Source organism: Acinonyx jubatus, chromosome D3 (assembly GCF_027475565.1).
Source record: "Acinonyx jubatus isolate Ajub_Pintada_27869175 chromosome D3, VMU_Ajub_asm_v1.0, whole genome shotgun sequence".
Classification (NCBI taxonomy): domain Eukaryota; kingdom Metazoa; phylum Chordata; class Mammalia; order Carnivora; family Felidae; genus Acinonyx; species Acinonyx jubatus.
Window position 1 is genome coordinate 4318927 of NC_069392.1, and position 22547 is coordinate 4341473.

At 50.9% G+C, this 22547-nt stretch overlaps 1 long non-coding RNA gene and 1 other non-coding gene across 3 annotated transcripts in view; both read right to left on the reverse strand.

Moving 5' to 3' along the window:
• LOC113595181 (uncharacterized) overlaps nt 1-22547 on the reverse strand; it is a 123537-nt gene that overhangs the window by 45826 nt on the left and 55164 nt on the right. The window lies entirely within an intron of this gene.
• Nucleotides 6618-6707, reverse strand: TRNAR-UCG (transfer RNA arginine (anticodon UCG)). The gene has a single exon. It is a non-coding gene; the product is annotated as a tRNA-Arg (tRNA).

The window sequence follows — 22547 nt, forward strand, 5'->3', positions numbered from 1 at the left end:
ACACAGAAATGCAAATCAAATGGCATATTTTTAGGTCAAATTTTCCCAAGCCGGTTATTCATGCGGTACTTTCACAATTTCTGTCACGTCCACATTCTAGAAATTACTCACGATTTTTATGTGACACTGAAAAGAATACAGCACAGCATGGTGATTTAAGTCTGAATAGTGAGGAACTCTGTGGGTGATTTGTGTGACCCGATCTCTCTATCCTTCCATCTGTTGTGCTGGAAGGCCATGCTTACACGCTGAAGTTTTACACCCATGGGCACACCTGCCCACATACCTATAATTCCAGCAATCATTTCCCTTAGTCATTGATTTCATGTTGTGCTTACACTAATTTGTGACACATAGCCAAATACACATTAAGGAATACAACACAAGCGTGTCCCTATACCACCAAAAACCACATGATATACCTCCAGTGGCACACGCACCATGCTTGGGGAAACAATGATTTAAGTGATTTGTTCCCCAAAGCACACCATTTGACACATCACATGGATGATCCATCCATCATTCTGAAGACGCCATTGACTTGGGGATATCTTCTTTATGGACAATTAAGCAGAAGCCACAGGAATGCGGCATTTCCTCCTTGGTGAGCATCGCGAAGATAGCTCAGACAGATGGTGTGGCACACAATTCTTATACCCTAAATACCAGCCACTTAACAGCCGGTGCATAGCAGTTTCGTTTTAACAAAACGGCAGCCTGCATCGTCCTCTTTCCTTCCCTTACAAATGGGATTAGTTGTTGATTCTCCCTTTTATCACAGAGACGTACAGTTTAAAATCACAGTCGTTGTTTCTAATGTATAGACACCCATGCCTCATGGTCCCTGGGCATCCTTGTTGAAGGTCATCGGCCCTGCCTGCCACAAAGAAGCCAGCTGGCCCGCGAAATGCTATGCTAGGCAGGCAGGCGAGGTGACGTCAGGGCCCAGAATAGCCTGCAGGACGCACAGGGATAGGGTTTCCTCGGGGCAATGGGTGCTGCTGCTTTGGGTGATTCCGTGTATCTAGATCCTGTGTACCCATCCGAGGGCTTCTCCCTTTGTCCAGCAAGAATCCATCCAGCCGTGCCCAAAGGATGCCAAGGAAACGCACCCAGGGAATGCAGGCATTCTCCAGATTCATGGCGCCGACCTCATTCCACCCCAAAACCCGGGGCTGGCTGCCTGGTGCTACATTCTCAGCTGCTTGGTCTCTTCCTGTCTCCCTTTATCCTAATAATTATTATAACTAAAATAAAAGCAAAACAATATCATCGATACAACCTATTATGTTTTAAGGTGAGTTCGCTTAACCACTGTGGTTATTCCTAAACCTTATTTGTGTGCTGTTCTCAAGAACTTTTCCATACCCTGATACTACCTTTTATTACTTAATGCTTTTTAAGAATTCCCTTTAAATTGACTTTGTTCTTTTCTTATTTAAGCAAATGCTAAAGCACTTATCGGTGAATGTCTATATTGAAACAACTACCCGAGTATGCTTGTTAAAAAGGATCGTGGCATCCTCTAAAACCATTTTCAGCTCGCTTTAGAGAACATTAAGTTACTTCATTTGACTATCAGGGAGTCTTTTGAGAAGTGTGTTAGCTATTAATTTATTTCCCATCATTGCCAAACTCACCCTTTATCATTGCATCAGAAAAGTGGATATGGGTCCTATAAATATGTTTCTATGGCTAGCAGGCACAGCGAGAAGCTTTGTCTAGTGTGACTAGAAAGGCATTATGGGGGTGATGAGCTCTGCTCCTTGACATAAACAGAGGCCCTTCTGCATCACCCCTGTGGGAGTCACAGGGTGTGGGGGGGGTGGTGCTCAGGGAGAATGGAAGCAAACACAATGTGTGTTGGGACGCATAGTCTTTTGTCTCTGGCCCTAGAGTCTCATGTCTTCTGTGGGCATTTATGAAATTGGGGAAGATAAATTGCTATAGAATCAGTACACTGGAGTCTCAGATGCATTGTGATTCTTGACAGGAGGATGGAGAGAGTCTAATGAGGACAATGTTTACAGAGGAAGGTCTTCTGGGGCTTCTTGGCCTGGCGTGGGGAAGGCCAGCATGAACCCATGATGACTGGTTCCCATTCTGTTGGGTCTTCAACCTTTCAGGGTAATGATCCTATCAACACTTTTTCATCCCCCCACTTAAGTGTTCCAATGGGTTCCTCTTCCTTAGAGAGAAGAAAGAAACCTTTCAAGGATTTCTTCTTCTCTCCAATCCATTTCATTTGTTTCAGGGATTTTCTTAAAATCTTCTCCCCCTTAAAATTCTCCAGCGCTTCCCCAGTGGTGACAGGATAGAGCCCGCCCCCTCACCTTGGCTGACGTGACCATCCCAACCTGGCCCGTATGCCCTCCCCGTCTCACCTCCTGACCCACCCCTATAATCTGTGCACCCCTGCCAGGGAGGCAAGATTTTATTCAAAAAAGAGACTTTTTTTTTTTCACTAACTACCTATTTAACTCTCCTATAACCATTAATACCAAGTTCAACCTTTCTCCAAGTCACCAGGATACAGTTTAGGACGAACCAATTCTTGTTTTCCTTTTCTTCCACCTCTGAATTCTCAAAGAAGGGTCGGTTAACTTAAGAGTCAATGCCTGTGTGTCCGAATTTCCCAAATCAGTGGCTAAGCTTGGAAACAGCGTCACATCTTCAACTTGTTTCTCTGAAGCCAAAGTCATTTTCGATGGCTGCCTGCCGATGCCCCCACTTTCTTCTGGCCGTGGACCACTGCACAGAAGAAGAGCGGGTACATGAGCCCAGCCCTGGGCAGTCCTCCCCTCCAGCAACTGGCCCGGTGGTCCGCGCGGCTCAAGAGCTCTTCCTTAGGAAGCTGTAAACTGAAACTCACCAGAAAATGTCTTTTTTCCTCTGATTACAAGTCTGTGCAAATATGAGTCTAGTGCGTTTGGCCTCAACGCCTTCCTTGCGGAGGAGCTTGTCGGGGGAAATAAAATGCACCCACAAGAGAGAAAGGACCCTGACATGGGTCATTTTCTTCTGTCATCACGAGGACCCCAGTCTCCCCCGTCTGAGGGTGGAGAAACCCCTCCTTGCCCGTTTGTTTTAGGAAGTCGGCCAGACCGCTCTTGCCGCTTTTTACTGGGAAGCTGGACTCATTCACGTGTCCTTCTCATTCCGAAGGCTATCCCGATGCTCCGCCCTCCCCGTTGAGGAGAATAAACACTGTGAGGAACAGATGTTGGCAGTACGAAGGGAGAGGGTTTTGCTTCAAGTAAACTGATTCTCATTTGCACACGGCCTGCACTGGGGCAAATGCCAGATGAATTTCTTCCATCCGCTATCGGCCGCTAGTCTTGTAATCATTACAGCCTTATCTTTGTGGTTAAATCTTGCAACTACTGTGGTTAAATCTCGGGTCCACCGGACTTGACTTTCTGAAATAACTCTATTAAGGATGCGTGTTCTATTCAGACTAGAAATGGGGGCTTATTGATTTAACTCTAAATATCACATTCTTCGATGACAGTGCGTGTTTACTTTTCGGCAGCGTTCTGGGCTTTGTGTTGTCTAACAGGCATCGGTCACTAAAATTCTCTAGATTAGTGCAAATCACTGATTTTTTAGTGGACCAGTGAACAGAGCAGGGCACAGGTAGATTCCCACTGATCCGGACAAAAGGGATGTCTTCGTTAGCAGGGAAAGGCCTCTGACGTTTTTGTCCGCTTGTCTCGTTTCAGCCTACAGTAAAATGCAAGTGCTCTGTGGGAATGACCCTACGTGCGTTGGGGTGGTCCACGAGGAAAGCATTTGCTCTTTCCTAGTCTTTTCTAGGGAATCAAAGTCTCATTCCAGAGCCCTGGCGAACCACAACATTCATGGCTACCCCAGTCCTTCAGCCTGCAGGGCAAAACTTGTTCAGCCCAAAATGCTGGCCACGTCCCATCATCTCCACGCCACAAAGAGCCCGGCTTCAGGCCACTGAAAACAGCTTTCAGGAATGCTATAGAATCTATCGTGGCCTGCACCACGCTCCCTACAGAACACGGATCCCAGAGTAAGGGAAATCCCAAACCAAGATCCATTTCCGTTAGACATGCAGCCTCTCTGAGCCTCTGTCTCCTCGTCCAGAAACATGAGACAATCTCACTCAGTATACAGAGCTAGTGTTGTGCCCCACCCCCCAGAGCGTTCTAGAAGAGTGTCAGGCACCTGGAAGACGTTCAATACATTTGAGTCTCCCTTCTGTCCTGCTTCAGAATGAAGGGGAGAGGGGCTAGAAATTTTTAAACAAATAGTTCTTTTTTAAAAAAATTTTTCAACGTTTATTTTTGAGAGGGAGAGAGACAGAGCACGAGGTGGGGAGGGCAGAGAGAGAGAGAGAGAGAGAGAGAGAGGGAGACACAGAATTCAAAGTGGGGCTCAAAACCATGAACTACAAGATCATGACCTGAGCTGAAGTCAGACGCTCAACTGACTGAGCCCCCCAGGTGCCTCCAAATAATTCTTAATAAGAAAACTGACAGTTGATGGGGAGTGGGAGGGAGGGGAGGGTGAGTGATGGGCATTGAGGAGGGCGCCTGTTGGAAGGACCACTGGGTATTGTATGGAAACCAATTTGACAATACATTTCATATTAAAAAAAAGAAAAGAAAAAAGAAAAAAAAACTGACAAATATTCATTTGAGTTTATTAAGTTTCTGAATGTGTGATGTGGACCTAGATCATTCACTCCAGACAACAGAGAAGATGCTGGGCATCTGTCCAACCGCAGGAGGCTGACGGGATACGCGCAAGTGTGATGGTCTCTCTTCCTAAGATCACAGGATGGCATCCGCTTACGGGGGAGATGAACCTTCCTTGCATTCTAAAGATGCTTCGGGCCATACGAACTCTTCTGCGTGAGGTTAGCTGATCCAAATACAGCCACCACGTTTTAGCAGAAGAGCAAAGTGCAGGCAGAGATGTCCAGTGGTTTGCTAACGGCAGGGAGGGGGCATCAACAGGGCAAAGCAGGAGGTGAAGCATCGTCTCCTGACACCGTGATCTATTGGTTCTTGTCTACCATCCATCCCTTTATAAATTAAATACATCCGTATGAAAAGACCGTGTAATCACAGTGATGGTTATTAAGTTATGAATGGCTTACCATATGCCAGACTCCGTAAGAGGTATTTTTAATATACTATGGCAATGGTTAATTTCATGCGTCAACCAGACTGGGCTAAGGGACGCCCAGACAGCTGGTGAAACATTATTTATCGGTGCGTCTGTGAGGGCCCTCCTGGATGAGATTAGCATTTCAGTTGGTAGCGTTTCCTAGGCCTCTGGCTTGCACGGGGCAGATCAGAGAACTTCTCAGCCTCCGTGATGTTATGAATCAACCTCTCCAAGCCAATCTCTATATATCTACACATACCCTCTTGGTTCTGTTTGCCTGGGGAACCCTGACATGGCTGTTTGGTTCAGTGTCACAAATTCTGGTACAGACCTGATGCGCTAGACCAAAGGTTCCCTCTGCCCAGTTGCAGCGCTGGTAAAAGACTGGAGAACCATAGCTAGCCCATAGCATCGTGACCACTGGCACGCAGGGCTGCCGATGGGGAGTATGTGAAAGGCACGCCCTGCAGTGGCTTCTCAGATGACGAGTGTCCAGTGTGTCTGTGCACAACTGTACTCGAAAGGGAACGAATCAGGAGCGTAGCCCCCATAATCACGGAAGGGTAACGCTCAAAGGCTGTTCGGCGATATTTGATTTATTTGCCGCGTGTGGCAACCTGTCTATTGGGAAACTGCAAGGTTGACCCTCGGTTGACAAGAATGGCTGCTGGCCAGAGAAAGTGTAGATGTGGCCTTCGTTCAGCAGATCACAGGTCAGTGCTTCAATCCGGAAAAAAACAAAACAAAACAAAACAAAACGATCATGTAGGGACTGGACAATGTGGCTTTAGCAAAGGTCAATAACATAGAGACATGTGATTTGTCGGCACACTTACTGGTCTGGGGGACGTGCGACCTTCCAGAAGGCTGACTCAAGCCATGAGCAGGACAGACTTGTTTCAAACGGAGGCACACAGCCCTCACTGGGGTGGCCCGGGCCATTAGCGGCCATGCTACTTCAGTGGCAAATTCGATCCAAAGAGCAGTGTAGGAGACGGCATTCAAAAAGAAGGAATAAAGGATACGGATTGGAATGACCATTTGCTGCCCGCTGCTTCTCCCCCCTGACAGGAACCAGAAGAGAGAATTTCTTCCCCATTGAATGGCTGAGCTGTGTGAATCTGAAATCTCCTCTTGCTTGTATAATTTCAGGGGGTTCTCAGCTCAGCTACAATTTCTATTTCCTTCAGCTCCTAAAGCCAGAAATACCTTCCGAGCATCCATACTATCTAGCTGAGGTGCGTCAATAAGGAGCCACCAGGTCGCTAAATTCCCTGCCTATTTGAGGAGGAGGGAGAAGTGTTCTCTCTCGTCTCTGCCTACATCAGTGCAAATGCTTTTATATATATATATTTTTTTTAACATTTTATTTTATTTTTGAGACAGAGAGAGACAGAGCATGAACGGAGGAGGGTCAGAGAGAGAGGGAGACACAGAATCGGAAGCAGGTTCCAGGCTCTGAGCCATCAGCCCAGAGCCCGACGTGGGGCTCGAACTCACGGACCGGACCGTGAGATCATGACCTGAGCCGAAGTCAGACGCTCAACCGACTGAGCCACCCAGGCACCCCGGTGCAAATGCTTTTTGACTAGGCAGGCTTTCAGGATCTCCTCGGTGGTATCCCAGGCATTCCTCAGCTCCTAATCTATGCCAATATATATTCAGTCGTCTGCCAGGCTCGAGAAAGAACAGGACACATTTTCATCTCTGACAAACAGTAACTTTAAACTTTCAGATCTTCCTTAAAACAAGTCATTTTGTGGACGACTCAAGAGCAAGAAAATAAACAAAACAGAAGTGTCCCTGCTCTGGAGCTCACGACTCAACTGGGCCCCCGGCCATCCGGGTCACCTGGGGCAAACCTCCTTACCTTCTCTGGGCACCAGTTTCCCCAACCAGGAAACAGGATTCACAAGAGTATTTTCCCCACGGTGTTGTCTGAGGACTAAATGAGTTAAATCATGAAACACGGAGCGTGGCGTCGGGCATGCCGGCATACATTGAGTGCCTAATCCGTGCACACCATCGCGGATACCGTTACTTACACGGGTAGTCTCTGTGGCCACCTGTGCCCAGCCAATCACATAATACTCCTCACTACTGATCACTGAGCCAAGAACAGAACTGAAGTCACCCAAACTCCAGACCCCTACCCTGATCTCAGAACCAGATGCATCATGATCTGGAATACGTACGCCTCCCTACGAGGTTACACCGAACCCCTCAGGGTCAAGGGCATCAGCACTGGAAGTGATACAGAGATCCCAATGTCCTGGGTTTTGAGTTGATGCTCTGGAAAGGTGAGTTTTCAGGTCTTGAGAGGGGTCGGTGTATTTTGTTTGCATAGGGGAGGAGTATAATCTGGGGCCGGAGGGTAAACTGGGACACAGATCTTCGACATCTCTCCCTCTAGCAGGTGGGGAATGGTTCCCCTCTCACTGAGGGTGGGCTGGATTGAGTGAGTCGTTTGTCTTGGAATACAATATGTCAGAAGTGACAGTGAGTGTCCATGAAATTAAGGCATGGGAGTCTTGTGAATGCCCCCTTCCTCCCTCTCTGTCTCTACCTCTGTTTCTGCCTCCCTGTCTCTCTCAGATCACGCACTCTGGGAAAATCCAGCTGTTGGGTCACGAGAACATTTAGGTGGCCCTTGTGAAGAGGTCCGTCCGGTCAGGTGAGCTGCCTGGGGCAGTGAAGTCATTCCCAGACTCCGGACCCACCGGAAGTCTGTTTTAACACCTGCATGTTTTTTCCCCGAGTAGCTAAGTTTTGGGTGATTTTCTACGCAGTTCGGTACTCAGTTAGTATTTGGTGGTGTCACATATTTCTCCAGGAGTTTGCAAAAGCCTCTGGAGGTCTGCCTCGGAGCCTCCACGTGGAAGGGTTTCTAGCAATGCCCGCTGACTGCGTTCTGCCTGAAAGAAGGAATACCCACGGGCACTCTTTGTGGGGAACTTCATCGACAACCATCATGCTTGGCCTGCACGGCCTGGCACCCTTACTGGCTGTCTTCTCCACCTGAGCCCGGGATAAAGTAGTCAGGGCTGACCCCTCCCCCCGGTCCCGTGTCGGGACACACAGCCTGGGTGTGGCCAGCTAGCACACTCCACCTTTGTGTCCACGATGCTGCCGCTTTGCACCGGGCACGAGGACAAGGGGTTCCAGGAGGAAAGTCTGGGAACAAAGGCTGGCCTCCTGCTACACTGAAAGCTAGGATAATAGGCCCCGGAAACCACGGAGGCCACAGCACAGGAAGAGCCTGACTGGGAATGAGGGCAGCACAGAGGAAATCGGGATTGAGGGAAGGAAAAGAAACCAAGCCCTAAGAAAGCCCTCAATCCAACTTCTCGATAAACCTTACGAGTCCTGGGGGTGCCTGGGTGGCTCAATCAGTTAAATGCCTATAATAAAAATAAATGTCTGTAATAAAAAAAATTAATATTTTTAATGTTTATTTATTTTTCAGAGATGGAGCATGAGAAGGGGAGGGGCAGAGACAGAGGGAGACACAGAATCCGAAGCAGGCTCCAGGTTCTGAGCTGTCAGCACAGAGCCTGACGCGGGGCTGGAACTCACAAACCGTGAGATCGTGACTTGAGCTGAAGTGGGACGCTTAACCGACTGAGCCCCCCAGGCGCCCCTGAGGGTCTGATTCTTGATCTCAGATCAAAATCAGGTCAGGATCTCATGGTTCGTGAGACGGATCCCTGCATCAGGCTCTGCATTGACAGGATGGAGCCTGCTTGGGATTCTCCTATTCTGCCCCTCCCCTGCTTGCATGCTCTCTTTCTCCTCTCTCTCTCAAAATAAATAAACATTTGTAAAGAATCTTATGAGCCCTTGTAGGCTACAAGATCCAACCAGTTTCCTTTTTAGCATAACCAAATTTGATATGAGTTTTCATTGTCTGTGAGGAAAAAAAGTCTAAATGGTGTAGGGACGTGTATGAGAGCTTCCAGATCTTCTCCGCCTTTAGTGATGCCTTTGTCTCAGAGCATCCTCTCTCGAGGGGGAGCCCCATTCAGAAAACACACCACTGGCATCTCACCCTCTGTACCCCCAACCTCCAGGAGCGGGGCCTGAACCCATGGGATGCAGACGCTATTTCAGAGCCAAAGTTTTTCTCTCTTTAGAAACCAGCTTCCCGCACATCTCGAAGCAAATAGCGGGGCGACTGTGATTCTCCACGGGACAGCTCATCCAGAAGACACTACTGCCTTAAGCACTCACAAGCCAGACTCAAAAACCAAGGGCCAAAAACATATTAATGTCTTTTTATCACATCTTTAGCATCTCATTAGTGCCTAGTCCCGTGGAAACCACAGGCCCGGCCACAATTATCACAGGGACAAGTTGGCGGGCACTATCTCTGTGCCACTATGGGTTTGCTTATATATCCTTTTCAAGAAGGAAAAGAGTTAAGGGCCTGCTAATGATGTGTGGCTGGCTTCGGGGGGGCGGGGGGGGGGGTTCCCGGGAGCTACAGTAATGTAATTACTAGCCCATGAAAGTAAAAACCCATCACGCCACTGGAAAAAGAGGCCTAAAAAGATTACCACTCTGGAAATACATTTTTCATCCTTCCTGCGAAGATCTTCAAAGAACCTTGGCAACCAAAAGGAAGCATGCCTCCGAGGGGATGTGGCTGCACACAAGCGTGTTACAAAATTCGGCAAAGCTCATTAGCAGCCAAGTGTCCCCTGTGGTGGGGGAGGAGTGGGATCGGCCCCTCTCAGCATGTCCTCTGTGACCCCAAAGCAGGAGGAAGCTGTGATGTGCAGGCTCAGAGCCAGCATGGTGGGGGGGACGCCTAGCTCTAGGGCCCACTGGCTGGATGACCTGGGACAACTTATCTTATGTCCTTAAGGCCCCTGATTCCTCATCTACAAAATTTAGGTAGTGGCATTCCTCATCCTGAAGTCCCATTTGAGGCATAAATAAATGGACGCTGCTAACGTGCTTAGAATAGTGCTGGGCCGACAATAAAGCTTTGCCGTAACACCCGTTATTGACGTCCTACCACCAAGGGCTGAAACCAGACAGGTTCCGCTGTCGTAGCGCCCCGAGTTCCCGGAGCGTTACGCTGCGCACGGTGGGATGCTCAGCACCTGTGGAAGGCACGCACCGCACGAGAACCAGAGAGAACTTGGATCATGGTACCTAAGCAGTGAGGTCCAAGCCCTCACCCAGCGAAAACCCACTTGACCGCAGAGGCTCCACATGTCTATGATGACCTCCAGGGAAAAGGAATTCACAGACGTTCCAGCAAACACTAGGCACGGGACAGCTCATACAGTGGCTCACTGCACCCCTTGGGACTCCCTCCCTCCTTCCTTCCTTCCCTCTTCCCTCCCTCCCTCCCTTCCTTCTTTTCTCCAGCTATTTTCACGGAATACCTGCAGTGTTCCAGGTGCTCTGCTCTGCCAATGGGGAATCCACTATTTCATGCGACACGGCCCTAGAGCCCATGAAGTTTACAATCACTGGATGTTAAAACATATATACATGTCAAGACCCACAAATCCATACGGCAGGTCATGGAGGTCCATTTGCGAGGTCCTTTTACAAATGCAGTCTTACTTTATTCTCCCCTACCTGGGACTGCGTTACTTACACACGTAACACGTGGCAATTCAATTATATACGCTCAGAAAAAAAAAGAGAGAGGAAAATAAAACATATCTGTGGCTCCCCGTATGCCCCTTTAAACCAGACTTTGACCCGTTAAGAACCCAAAGAGATTGGCAACGGCCAAATACAAGGAGAAAAGAAAGAAAATTAACTCCTGGGTTTATGAGTTTCAAAGAGCCCCAATCCTTGTGATCGAAATTTCCTTCGGGGGATCTCAAAGGTTCCTTTCCATCACTGGCAGGTTTGCCTTACAGGCTCGGATGTCGGGCTAATCTCTGCGCAGGTGGGATTCCACTGGTCCACGATCATCTCCACGCTGCACAAGGGATGTCAAGGCATCACGAGTTAGCAGAGCTTGCCCAAGTTTGAAGAGCTAGAAAGTGACGAAGTCCTATTGGAAACGGCTGCTAAAACTCTGGCCACAGGATACATCACAGGGACGAAAGGTGTGCACCCAGGACACAGTCGGTGGTGGGGCGAGAGTGTGGCAAATCACTATGTTGTACACCTGAAACTAACGTGACCTTGAGTGTCAACCACACTTCACAAAAAAACGTAGCCATCATGAGACACTGATTCTGAAACGTCTAGTCCTTTATAATGAGCTAAAACGTGTTTCCTTTTAGTTTCCACTTAAAGACTCAGAACGAAAGAACAAATCTACTCCATCATCCCCACAGTGGCCCTTTCCATACATAAAAGCCACCAATGCCCCTCCCCCCACCTCCCCGGGGGCCCTTTCTTCCCTCCTCATATGGCTAAGCTCTTGTATCCTTCAATTATTTCTTCAGTGATCTGATTTCAAGGACCCTCAGCAGCCTGAACTCCCTCTGGAGGAGTGCGTTCCAACTGGCTGGTGTCACTTTTAGAAGCTGGAATGACACAATTCTAGGACAGAGGGAGAGTGAGGTCTATCATCGTTGCCCGCTTTTTAAAAAATTTTTTAGTGTTTATTTATTTTTGAGAAAGAGAGAGACAGAGCATGAGCAGAGGAGAGGCAGAGAGAGACAGGGAGACACAGAATCGGAAGCAGGCTCCAGGCTCCGAGCTGTCGGCACAGAGCCCCACACGGGCTCAAACTCACAGACGCTGAGATCATGACCTGATCGAAGTCGGAGGCTTAACCCACTGACCCACCCAGGCGCCCCCCACAGGATCTTTCAAGGGCTCTCCTACAAATGGAAAACCCCATCGCTGTGTTACATACACGCAGAGAAGCAGATCTGGAGCTCAGATCTCTGTAACTAATATATCAGAGGCAGGGGCTGGATTCTGGCAGTTGGGGTCCTGGTCAAACGCAATGATTTAAATGATTTTATTTATTTAAAAATAAAAAATAAACAAACAAAAAGCAGGAAAAGCACTCTGTAAGAAGTTGGCCAACTATGGAATTGTTTAACGCTGGTAATTCTTAAAATTATTTTACATGAATTTATCTTTGCCTTGGGGTTTTATTTCTTAATTTTTAAATATTTATTTATTTTGAGAGGAGAGAGGCAGAGAGAGAGGGAGAGAGAGAATCTCAAGCAGGCTCTGTGCTGAGCATGGGCTCGATCTCATGGATCATGAGATTGTGACCTGAGCCAAAACCAAGAATTGAGCACTCAACTGACTGAGCCACCCAGGCGCCCCTATTTTTTTTTTTTTACTTTTAACATTTTAACATATATTAAGATATGTAACATGCACAAAACTCAGGTTTCTGGATTGTAGACTCAGATCGTGGCCAAATTTAGAGTGTTGGTTTTTAAAACTTTTTTTTTAATGTTTTATTTATTTTTGAGAGAGAGAGAGAGAGAGAGAGCGAGAGGCAGAGTGCAAGCTGGGGAGGGGCACAAAGAGGGAGACACAGAATCCGAAGCAGGCTCCAGGCTCTGAGCTGTCAGCACAGAGCCTGACACGGGGCTCGAACTCATGAACCATGAGATCATGACCTGAGCCAAAGTCAGATGCTTAACCGACAAAGCCACCCAGGCGCCCCGGGTGTTGTTGTTTTTTAAGTCTAAAGGATGAATTAATTTAAAGAAAAACTAGCATGTATAAAGACACAGTGTTGGGGCGCCTGGGTGGCGCAGTCGGTTAAGCGTCTGACTTCAGCCAGGTCACGATCTCGCGGTCCATGAGTTCGAGCCCCGCGTCAGGCTCTGGGCTGATGGCTTGGAGCCTGGAGCCTGTTTCCGATTCTGTGTCTTCCTCTCTCTCTGCCCCTCCCCCATTCATGCTCTGTCTCTCTCTGTCCCAAAAATAAATAAAAAAGAAAAAAAAAAAAAAAAAAAGACAGTGTTGTGTGCAGTTGGCCAAACTGTGAAGATGGCCTGTGAACACACTTCGGGAAAAATCTCTCCTGGGAGGGTTATTTCTGCAGGCGAGCAAGGGGTTTATCCCAGGAGAAGAGAAGGCTCCCTCTGGAACCCGGGAGGGTCCCCACTGTCAATCACCCATCCCCAGTGTGCTCATCCTGGGACAGAAGGGGGGGCAACAGAAGGGAGAGAAGGGAAGATGTACAAGCAACAGAGACAGACAGCTACAGACTGTTGTGGGGGGAGAGGCTGGGACTCGAAGGCTGAGAGGGAGGGAAAGGCAGAGACCTGAGGGGGAAGGAAGCCGGGGACGGGGGCAGGGAGGCAGAGAACAGGCAAGGGTCACCTGTGGTCTAGGCCACCTGTGCTGTCCCCGCCACATGCCCTCCCCCCCCCCCACGCCGGCCTCACGGTCTCTCCTTCCTTCCAGGTTCATTTCCACTTTCTTTCGTGCGCCCGCGGTGCCCGTCAGCTAGCTGTGCTTCATCTCCACGGCACCCGGCTAACCACCTCCCTTTGTTATCTGAGGAATTCTCGCCCAGCTTGGGCTGGATTAAAATTTAATAAAACATCCGGTAGCCACAGGACTAACAAGCAGATGACAGCTGTTTAATTAAAACTTAAAACTTGATTAGATGGCACCACTGAGGGAAACACTCCAGAGGGAAAGCATAAAACTGTTAAAAAATCAAGCCTGAAATAAAGACTTTAATAGGTAGTAGAAAGTGCAACTCGGCCGGGGCCACGCGGGATCATCGAGGGCTGGTCTTGGGCTGACTTCCTGCCCCTTGTCCGGGCTCCAGCTCGGCCTGCCTCCTGGCGGTGCTGGAACTCTGGTGAGGTTTAGAAGGAGTGTAAACGAATTCTGTGTGCCCAAGTGCAGGTGAGGGTCTGAAACACAGAGGGTGCCTGCAAACAGAGCACAGAACTTTACGGCAACCTCTCCCCTCTCGTGGACTCACGCCTGGGGTGGGGGGGGGGGTCCAGCACAGGGGGTGTGGGGGAGGGCAGAGCACAAGTCCCCTCCTTGGCCCCCAACCTTCCACGGTGACCCAAGACCCAACATCTGAGATGCATCGCAGAAGCGTACCACCAGTTAATGCCCGTTTGTGGAGTACTGTTTAAAAAAGAGGGGGGAAGAAAGGAAGAACCCTATCCTTTTGGGAAAACGTAATGGAGAATTTTTATCCGTTCCCTTCCCCCAAATCAACTTAACCTCTTTTAAGTGTATTTATTTATTTGAGGGGCGAGGGGCAGAGAGAGGGGTAGGAAGAGAATCCGAAGCAGGCTCCGGGCTCCGAGCTGTCAGCACAGAGCCCGACGCGGGGCTCGAACTCACGGACCGCGAGATCGTGACCTGAGCCGAACTCGGACGCTCAACCGACTGAGCCACGCAGGCGCCCCCCTTAATCTCTTTTAAACGCGAACATGACAAGGAATAAGACGCTTTGGCAATTATGTTTCCAGACATGAATTACATCCAATTCCATTGTAAGTCATGGAACTATTTCCTCCATGTTGTACTCGCCAAAAGGAAACACGCGGTGTTAGAAGGAGCCCGAGAGAATTCATGTCAGAAGAAGCTAAAGAAGGATTTCTTCTGATGCCTTGCTTAAAAAAAAAGACGAGGACAGTTAGGACAAGGATTTTTCTTTTGTTTCTTCTCCTTCAGTAAGCAAGATCAGCTAACTGAAGCAGCTTACTGTGTCAGGCAGGTGCTTTGCTAAATTATTACGATCCGAAGAGATTCTCCTGTGCCTTTGGCATACACACACCTGATACGTCGGGACACAGGCGCACGGCACACAAGTGCTTCCTGCAAGGTTGCTCTCACTTCCTGCACCAGGTCAAATCCAAACGCATCGTGTCTCTACCGGAGCCTCCGCAACAGACTTTCTTGCGGGGACGAAAGGGCTCTGTCACCCGTGCTTCTCAAGGCACAGCTGTGGCTCCTGAGGCACTGAACATGCGGCCGGAGGGACCGAGAACCTGAATTCTGAAGTTACTGAAGTTCGGGCAGCCACGTGTGGCTGTCGCCCTGCGTGGCACAGTTGAATTTGTGTCCACTTGTTTCGTAAAGCGACACAGAAAGTGAACAGTCCCATTCCTCGTTAGAAAAACGCAAAGAGGGGCACCTGGGTGGCGCAGTCGGTTAAGCGTCCGACTGCAGCCAGGTCATGATCTCGCGGTCCGTGAGTTCGAGCCTCGCGTCGGGCTCTGGGCTGACGGCTCAGAGCCTGGAGCCTGTTTCCGATTCTGTGTCTCCCTCTCTCTCTGCCCCTCCCCCGTTCACGCTCTGTCTCTCTCTGTCCCCCAAAAAATAAATAAACGTTGAAAAAAAATTAATAAAAAAAAAGAAAAACGCAAAGATGTCATTTACGGCGTATCGAAAGAAAAGCTTCGTCTTTCTTATCCTTTAACCAAACAGGAGGAAGCCACTGGTTCTGGAGTTTTATTTGCCATTCTGATTTTACAAAGGACTCTTAAAATGCAGAAGGAAGGACTGTCCAATGCAGACGTCTCTTCCTCTGTTAACGGGAGTCACGGTATTTAGCAATCTGCAAACCCGTGGCGATCTTAAAGGGGGCACAACTGCTTTCCCGGGGTCATCCTTGGATTAGGGCGCGTGTCTACTTTTACACGAGAAAAGGACCTTCAGCTGAGCCTTGTCCAAGAAGCGCCTTTTTCCCGTTCGAAGCGGACAATCACACACGCCACACACTCTTCCCGAAAAGATGCCACCCGCTGGGATGTGAAGGGGAACAGAAATCGAAGGTCTGAAATACCTTTGTTTATGATAACCCTGCTCATTGCCGTCCTGGAGAGGTCACCCCCCGGAGCTCCCCACGGCATGGATGCCCCACTGTGCCAGCCGCCGCTAGAGACTGACGATGAGAGGAGACCGTGAACTGAGCATAGCTGGCGGTTTCTGCTAAGTGCGTACCTCACGGACACCAACTCTGGTCAACTCCATTTGAAAGGGGGCCCCCCAGGCAAGCAATTTTAGTTACTTGTTGGAAGCCCGTCCTGTTACTGGACAGACAAGACAATGCATGTTCTCACTTGACACTTTTTTTTCTAAGTTTATATATTTTTGAGAGAGAGAGAGAGAGAGACAAGAGTGTGAGCAGGGGAGGGGCAGAGAGAGAGGGAGACGCGGAACCCGCAGCAGGCTCCAGGCTCCGAGCTGTCAGCACAGAGCCCGATGCGGGGCTCGAACCCACGAACCGCGAGATCGTGACCTGAGCCGAAGTCGGACGCCCAACCGACGGAGCCCCCAGGGGCCCCTCTCAGTTGACACTTCAATGTAAGGGCTTGTGTTCAACACCGGGAGGCAGGTGAGGCACAGCTCAAGGGCAGATGTGGCTGCGAGATCGAATGACTTAGAGCGTCTGATGTCCACTTGCGTCGTGTTCACACTGCCGCCCCTCACGTGGGCTCTAACTGCCTTTTAAAAAGAAAACACTATCTGGGGACGCCTGGCTGGCTCCTTCGGTTGAGTGCCCAACTTCAGCTCAGGTCATGAGCCTGTAGTTTGGGGCTTCAAGAAACCCACCCCAGGGCCTACGCCGGCAGCTCAGAGCCGGCTTCGGATCTTCTGTCTCCCTCTCTCTCTGCCCCTCCTCTGCTCACACTCTCGCTCTCAAAAACAAACATTAAAAAAAAAACTGTCCAGAGAAAGACTATGGGGGCTTCATACTCCCCGGTTTCAAGCTAGATCACAAAGCTGTAATGGTCAAAACGGCATGGTCCTGGCATAAGGACAGACGTAGCACGACAGAAAAACCAGATGGCCCCGACATAAATGGATACACGGTCAGCCGATCTTCTACAAGGTGGGCGGGAGCACACGGTGGGGCAGGCGCAGTCTCTTCAACCAACGCCGCCGGGAAACCTGGATCCCACGCGCACAAGAACAGCACTGGGCGCCTATGGAACACAGCACACAGTCAATTCAAAACGGGTGCAGGGCATAAACGTAAGGCCCGGGATCGTCACACTCCTTGAGGGGAACGTAGGGCCCGTGGGAGGCATCAGCAAGGTAGAGAGCCGGGTGGTCTGTCCATACGGACGACGGAAACAACAGACGAGCGGCTACAACCCACGCAAAGCGCGCTGGGAAAGCTCTGGGAAGCAGCAGAGCTCAAAACGGAGGATGGCCGCGAGGAAGAGCGAAGGCACCCCATCCCCCCTCCGTCCTCGGCGACAGCGCCACGACGGCCCCCCCGGGAGGGATTTCACTGCCCAGGGAAGACAGCAGGAGACCCCCGCCAGCCATCCCCCCCACCCATGTGTTTGCCCCTCTGCTACTGAGAACCCTGCAGTGTTCACCCACGCCGAGCCCAGCCGCCTGGAGTCCTCCCTGCCTGGAGTCCTCCCCGCCTGCAGCTGTCGCTGCAATGAGACCTGCCCCCTGGGGGCCCCAGGGCCGCTGCACCCCAATCTCCAGGCTCAGAACACCGGGGCGGGGCCGTGTGCCAGACCCGGGCTGTCCCTGCCCTGCACACCACCCCCAGGTCCCCAAGGCATGGCTCTGTCCTCTCATTACAGGGCTCAGGGCCAACCTGGGCTGCCAGGTGCCCCGCCATCTGGGTCCTAAGTTGGGGCTTCCCTGCACCCTGACCCCTGGTCCCCACAAGTGGCTTTAATGGACCATCACAGGGTTGAGCTGCTGCTGTTCCATGAGCTTGATCTTAAACGTTTTTTTTGGTTCTTTTCGCTGTGTTTTGGGAGGGAGAGGGGCTCCCTTCTTCCTTCAGAAGCCAAGTTAGATACATTATGAGCAAGTTCATAAATGCTTGCGTGGCCCAGGGCGGTTGCTACTTAAGAGTCCGAGGCTGAAAAGTCTGGAGGAGGAAGGTGTCTTTCTTTAACGGAGCACAATCAACCCTGTGGGGGAATTTCAGACTGAATTCCCCCCGAAGGACCCCGCAACAGGGAGCTGTCAGATGCCCGAGGAAGGCGCTTTCCGGGGCAGCCCCCTCACCAGGTTGGCAAGGGTTTCACAGAGTGACAACCCCCTCTCAGGGATGGGAAGGAGTCTGCGTTCTACGTGCTGCTCGTGGGAACACTAATCCGGCAAAAATCAAAGGAAATTAGGACACATGCTTTTTGATCCTGCTGTCCGATTTCTAGGTGTGATACAACTATGGGCACAAGTAATGAGGAACTGTGTAAAAGGTTGTTTATTGCGTCATTGTTTGGGGAGGACCACAGGCAAGCAAAATAAAACCAAAACCTGCAAATAGCTCGAACACCCAAATGAAATGGAAGGCTGAGTAAATTACACTTACTGAAAAAATGGAATATCGGGGCGCCTGGGTGGCGCAGTCAGTTGAGCGTCCGACTTCAGCCAGGTCACGATCTCGCGGTCCGGGAGTTCGAGCCCCGCGTCAGGCTCTGGGCTGACGGCTCAGAGCCTGGAGCCTGTTTCCGATTCTGTGTCTCCCTCTCTCTCTGCCCCTCCCCCGTTCATGCTCTGTCTCTCTCTGTCCCAAAAATAAATAAACGTTGAAAAAAAAAATTAAAAAAAAAAAAAAAAAAGGAATATTATAGGCAGAATGTTTCGCGTCTATTCGACTCACCTCCGGGGGGATTCTTGCAATGTAAATGGAAAATGTGAAGTTGTAAAGAAATGTGTACAGAACGAGCCCATTTTTGTAAAGACACAAAACGACAGACCAGAGAAACAATGCCACCCTGTGACTGTGTGCGTGGACGTGTGTGACCTAAAGAAAGCTACAGAGGATACATACAAAGTGGGGACACACTGAATATTCTGGAGACACAAAAAATGGAAAGAATAAAAACAACATATGAAAAGACACAAACCACCTGGTCCACACTCCCATTTCACAGAGGGGAAACTGAGGCCCAGAGACAGGGAGGGGTTCTGCCAAGGTCATGCAGCAAGGCAACCTGAGTCCAGGGCTGGTGGGGGGCAGGGGGCGTGGAAGAACACCACCAGTGGCTCTGGGCGACAGAGGAGGACGTCCTCCCTCAGGGGGGGTCGGAAGCCGCCAGCCTTCCGTGGGCATCACCCTGGTCCTCAGACCTTCCGAACGCCTCGCCTCTGCTAAGCAACGCGCCCCTTCCCAAGACAAGACCTCTCGCCCCCGGCAGGTGGCGACCACAGCACTTGAGCAGGGGAACTTCCGTCTTCAAGTGACCTTCCCGGAGCTGGATGACGTACCCGGAGCCAGGAACGGACCCCACGGCTGGACGAAGGGCAGTGATGGTCCCCGCGTGAGCCTCCTTCCGAGAGCAGGAGGCCGCGGCCGGGGCCGAAGCGCTTGGTGGAGGCCCGCGCTTTCCAGAGCAGGGACCATTCTGAGGAGCCTGCACCCCCACGTTCCGCAGCCTGCACTGGCTCCCTAGTGCCCTCACCCGCAGCAACACGGCCCGGGTCGCCGTCGTTCATGCCCCGCGTGGCCACCGTTGCTCACCTCGCATTTTCCTTCCAACTGATTTGCGGGTTTCTAATTTAAAGAAGAGTACATATTCTCAAATACAGCGTCCTGTTACATTAAGTGGGAGACGTCGGCATCCCTTAGTGACCCATAGAAGGAAACCTGGAGACGGTATCGCGAAAGAAAGACGGCCCTGTGAATTGAAGGCGGATTCTGTGGCTCCCAGACAGAGGCTGAAGAGCTCGTCTGGGTTGAAAAAGAGAGATCGGGGGTGGGGGGGGGGGAGCTCTGTACTTTCCACTCAATTTTTCTGTGACCCTAAAATTGCTCTAAAAATTAAAATCTATGAGAAAGAGAGAGTCCTGAAAGGGGGGAACTGTCATGCAGACCCTGATTCAGTGCAACCGCTTTGCTGTCCTACTCAGGACACCATCCGGCACCCTCTCACGGTGGTCTCGGCCCCCACAGAAACCTCAAAGGCCGTGCGGACTCAGCATATTCGGTTCCTTCAGCAGCACGCTGATGGGGACACAAGGGTCCCCACTGTGTAAGCCCATCCTGTGTGCCACCCCCGCGGGAACTGTCTCAGCACACCCCCTACCCCTGCCACTTGCCCCACCGTGAACACAGACACTTTACACTTCCCCGGACGCACCAAACACACCCCCACCTCAGGGCCTTTGCACCTCCTTCCCGGTACGCACGAGGACTTACTCTGTGACTTCCTCCAGCTCTCTGCTCAGACGCCACTTTCCAACCCGGCTCTCCATGATCCGTGATGGCTCCCCCAGAGCGGCACCCTCACCCCAGCCCTCTCTCCCACACCCCCTGCTTCGTTCTGACTTACAATACCTAAAATATCCTGTCACTGCGTGTATGTATTTTTGGTTCTTTCTACCTTGCCCCTCCCCACTCTAAGCGTTATTGATCGGAAGACGCTGGGGAGTCCAGAGATCAATTTCATAATCTTGGGTGCCGTAAGAATGATATTCTTACGCTCACAAACTTCTAATGTCAATTCAAGATTTCCTTCAAGGATTCTATTATAAATATAGGCAACAGACCACAGGAGCATTAGCAGGATCTGCGACGTGATCACCGGTGGAGGTTATGGATATTTTCATCTCATGTTCAAGTCACAGCAGATGTTTCCAAATGTCAATTACACCCAGCACGGCTGCAAAATTATAGCGGCTATCAGACCGGCCGCTTGATCTTGTTACGAAGGTAGCAATAAAGACGCGCCCACGTTCCTATTCCGTGGTTTTTGAGAACTACATCTCCGCGTAATGCACTGCCTTCACAACGCTACGTATTTTAAGTTTTTACCTAAAAGCGTTAACGGGAGTTGAGACTACAGGCTACGCCACACAGCCAAAGGGGTCTAAGGCTCACACCAGACGGGGCACGGCAGCTCTCACTCCGCTGAAAGTTCCAGGGGGACTGGGGCCATGTCGCGCCTTATTCCCGTGCCTGGAGCAGTGCTTGGCACAGCCTAGGGATCCACAAAGAGTCCACGGAGTCAACTGGCTTAAGAACTTCTGTGGATGAGGAAACGGAAGCTGGCTCGGAGGAGGCGGGACAGCCGGAGGTAACGCAGCCCCACGCGCGCGTGCACTCTCCCAGCCCCAGCGGGCACCTCAGTCAACACGGTGGATCCCCCTCGTCATCTGCCGGGGCGGCGGCGAATTTTCCTTCCTCCCTTCTAGGTTCCCCGGCTGGCCTAATAATTAAATTGACATGAGGCAGATTAACAGGAGAAGAAAAATTTAATTTCATCTGTATGGGAGACTTGTGAAAGATAGGACACTGAGGGCCAGTCGGGCAGTTGGGGCTCACGTTGCATCCTGAGCAGAGGAATGGAGAAGGTCTGGGCTTCGTGGGGCAGGGGGGAGGCTGGCAGGACAAGGCGGAGCACGTGTGTAGCGATTAGGTGTTTGCACGCCGCCCGGACCCGACTTCCAGAGAGAAAGTTGTCTCCGGGCATCTCTCTCTTTCTGGGCCGGGCCCATATTCCCGTAGGTAGTTGAGGGGGAGGGAGCAGTTGTTCTGGAGTCTGCCGGGGCTTAACTGCTTGCAGCTCAAAATAATCCACATGCCAAAGTGGCACATTTCGGGGTCACGTATTCTGCCCCCGCCTCAAATCGAACTACAGCGTCCACGGAGCCATGCCCGGGAAGGCAGAGAGGCTGGTCTGCTGGCGGGAGCACATCTGTGCCGGAAGGCTGCGGTCCAGACGCCCCCGGGGGCAGACCCCGCCCCCTTGAGCCCCTGCTGCCACAGTTGTGCCCAATAAAACCGAGATCTCAAGGGGTCTCCCCCAGAGTGAGACGGCTGCCGTCCGGTCACACTTCAATCACCGGTTACGCTGCCCGGCACAGTAGGACCCCTGTGACCCCCAAACCGGAAACATCGTTCACAGCACCAATGACCACGTAGGGGAGGAAAAATAATTTCCCCTCTGCCCTTCTAAGTTCTTGGCCGAAACCCTCATGAAAGAAAAGGTTAGCGGAAAAAAGCAAACAGAAGTTTAATCACACACATGCCTCCCAGAGAGGGAGAGACCCAGGAAAAGGGAGTAACTCCCAGAAATGGCCCAAGCCATCACCTCCAACGCCATTTGCTGCTAAAGACAGAAGAGGCTGGGTTTGCAGGGAGGAGCCAGTTGGGGGGGGGGGGGGGCGGGAGGGGGCTGGGAACACACTGAGCGAGGGTAGGGTCCTTGTGCAGATTTAAGACCCTGCTTTCAGCACCGACGGGAGCTTCTAGAGATTTAGAGTCCCCCCTCTCCCCGGTGCACACAGGTACAGACAAAGGGTGTCAAGGCCTCCCGCAAGAGGGTACAGGGCAGGCCGGGGGAGGGGAAGCCCTAACTAGGCCGGCCTCAAACACCACACAGCACTTGGGAGGCGAAATCCCCGCGCTCCCCCTGTGCGGCACGGCTCTGTAATTCGTGAGGTGCCTTCCCGGACAGTCTCACGGAAGCCCCCAGAGCCCATCGCCTAGCGCGGGTGATATGCATCTTGATGGGAAAACGCTGCACAACAAAAACCAAAGGGAAAGC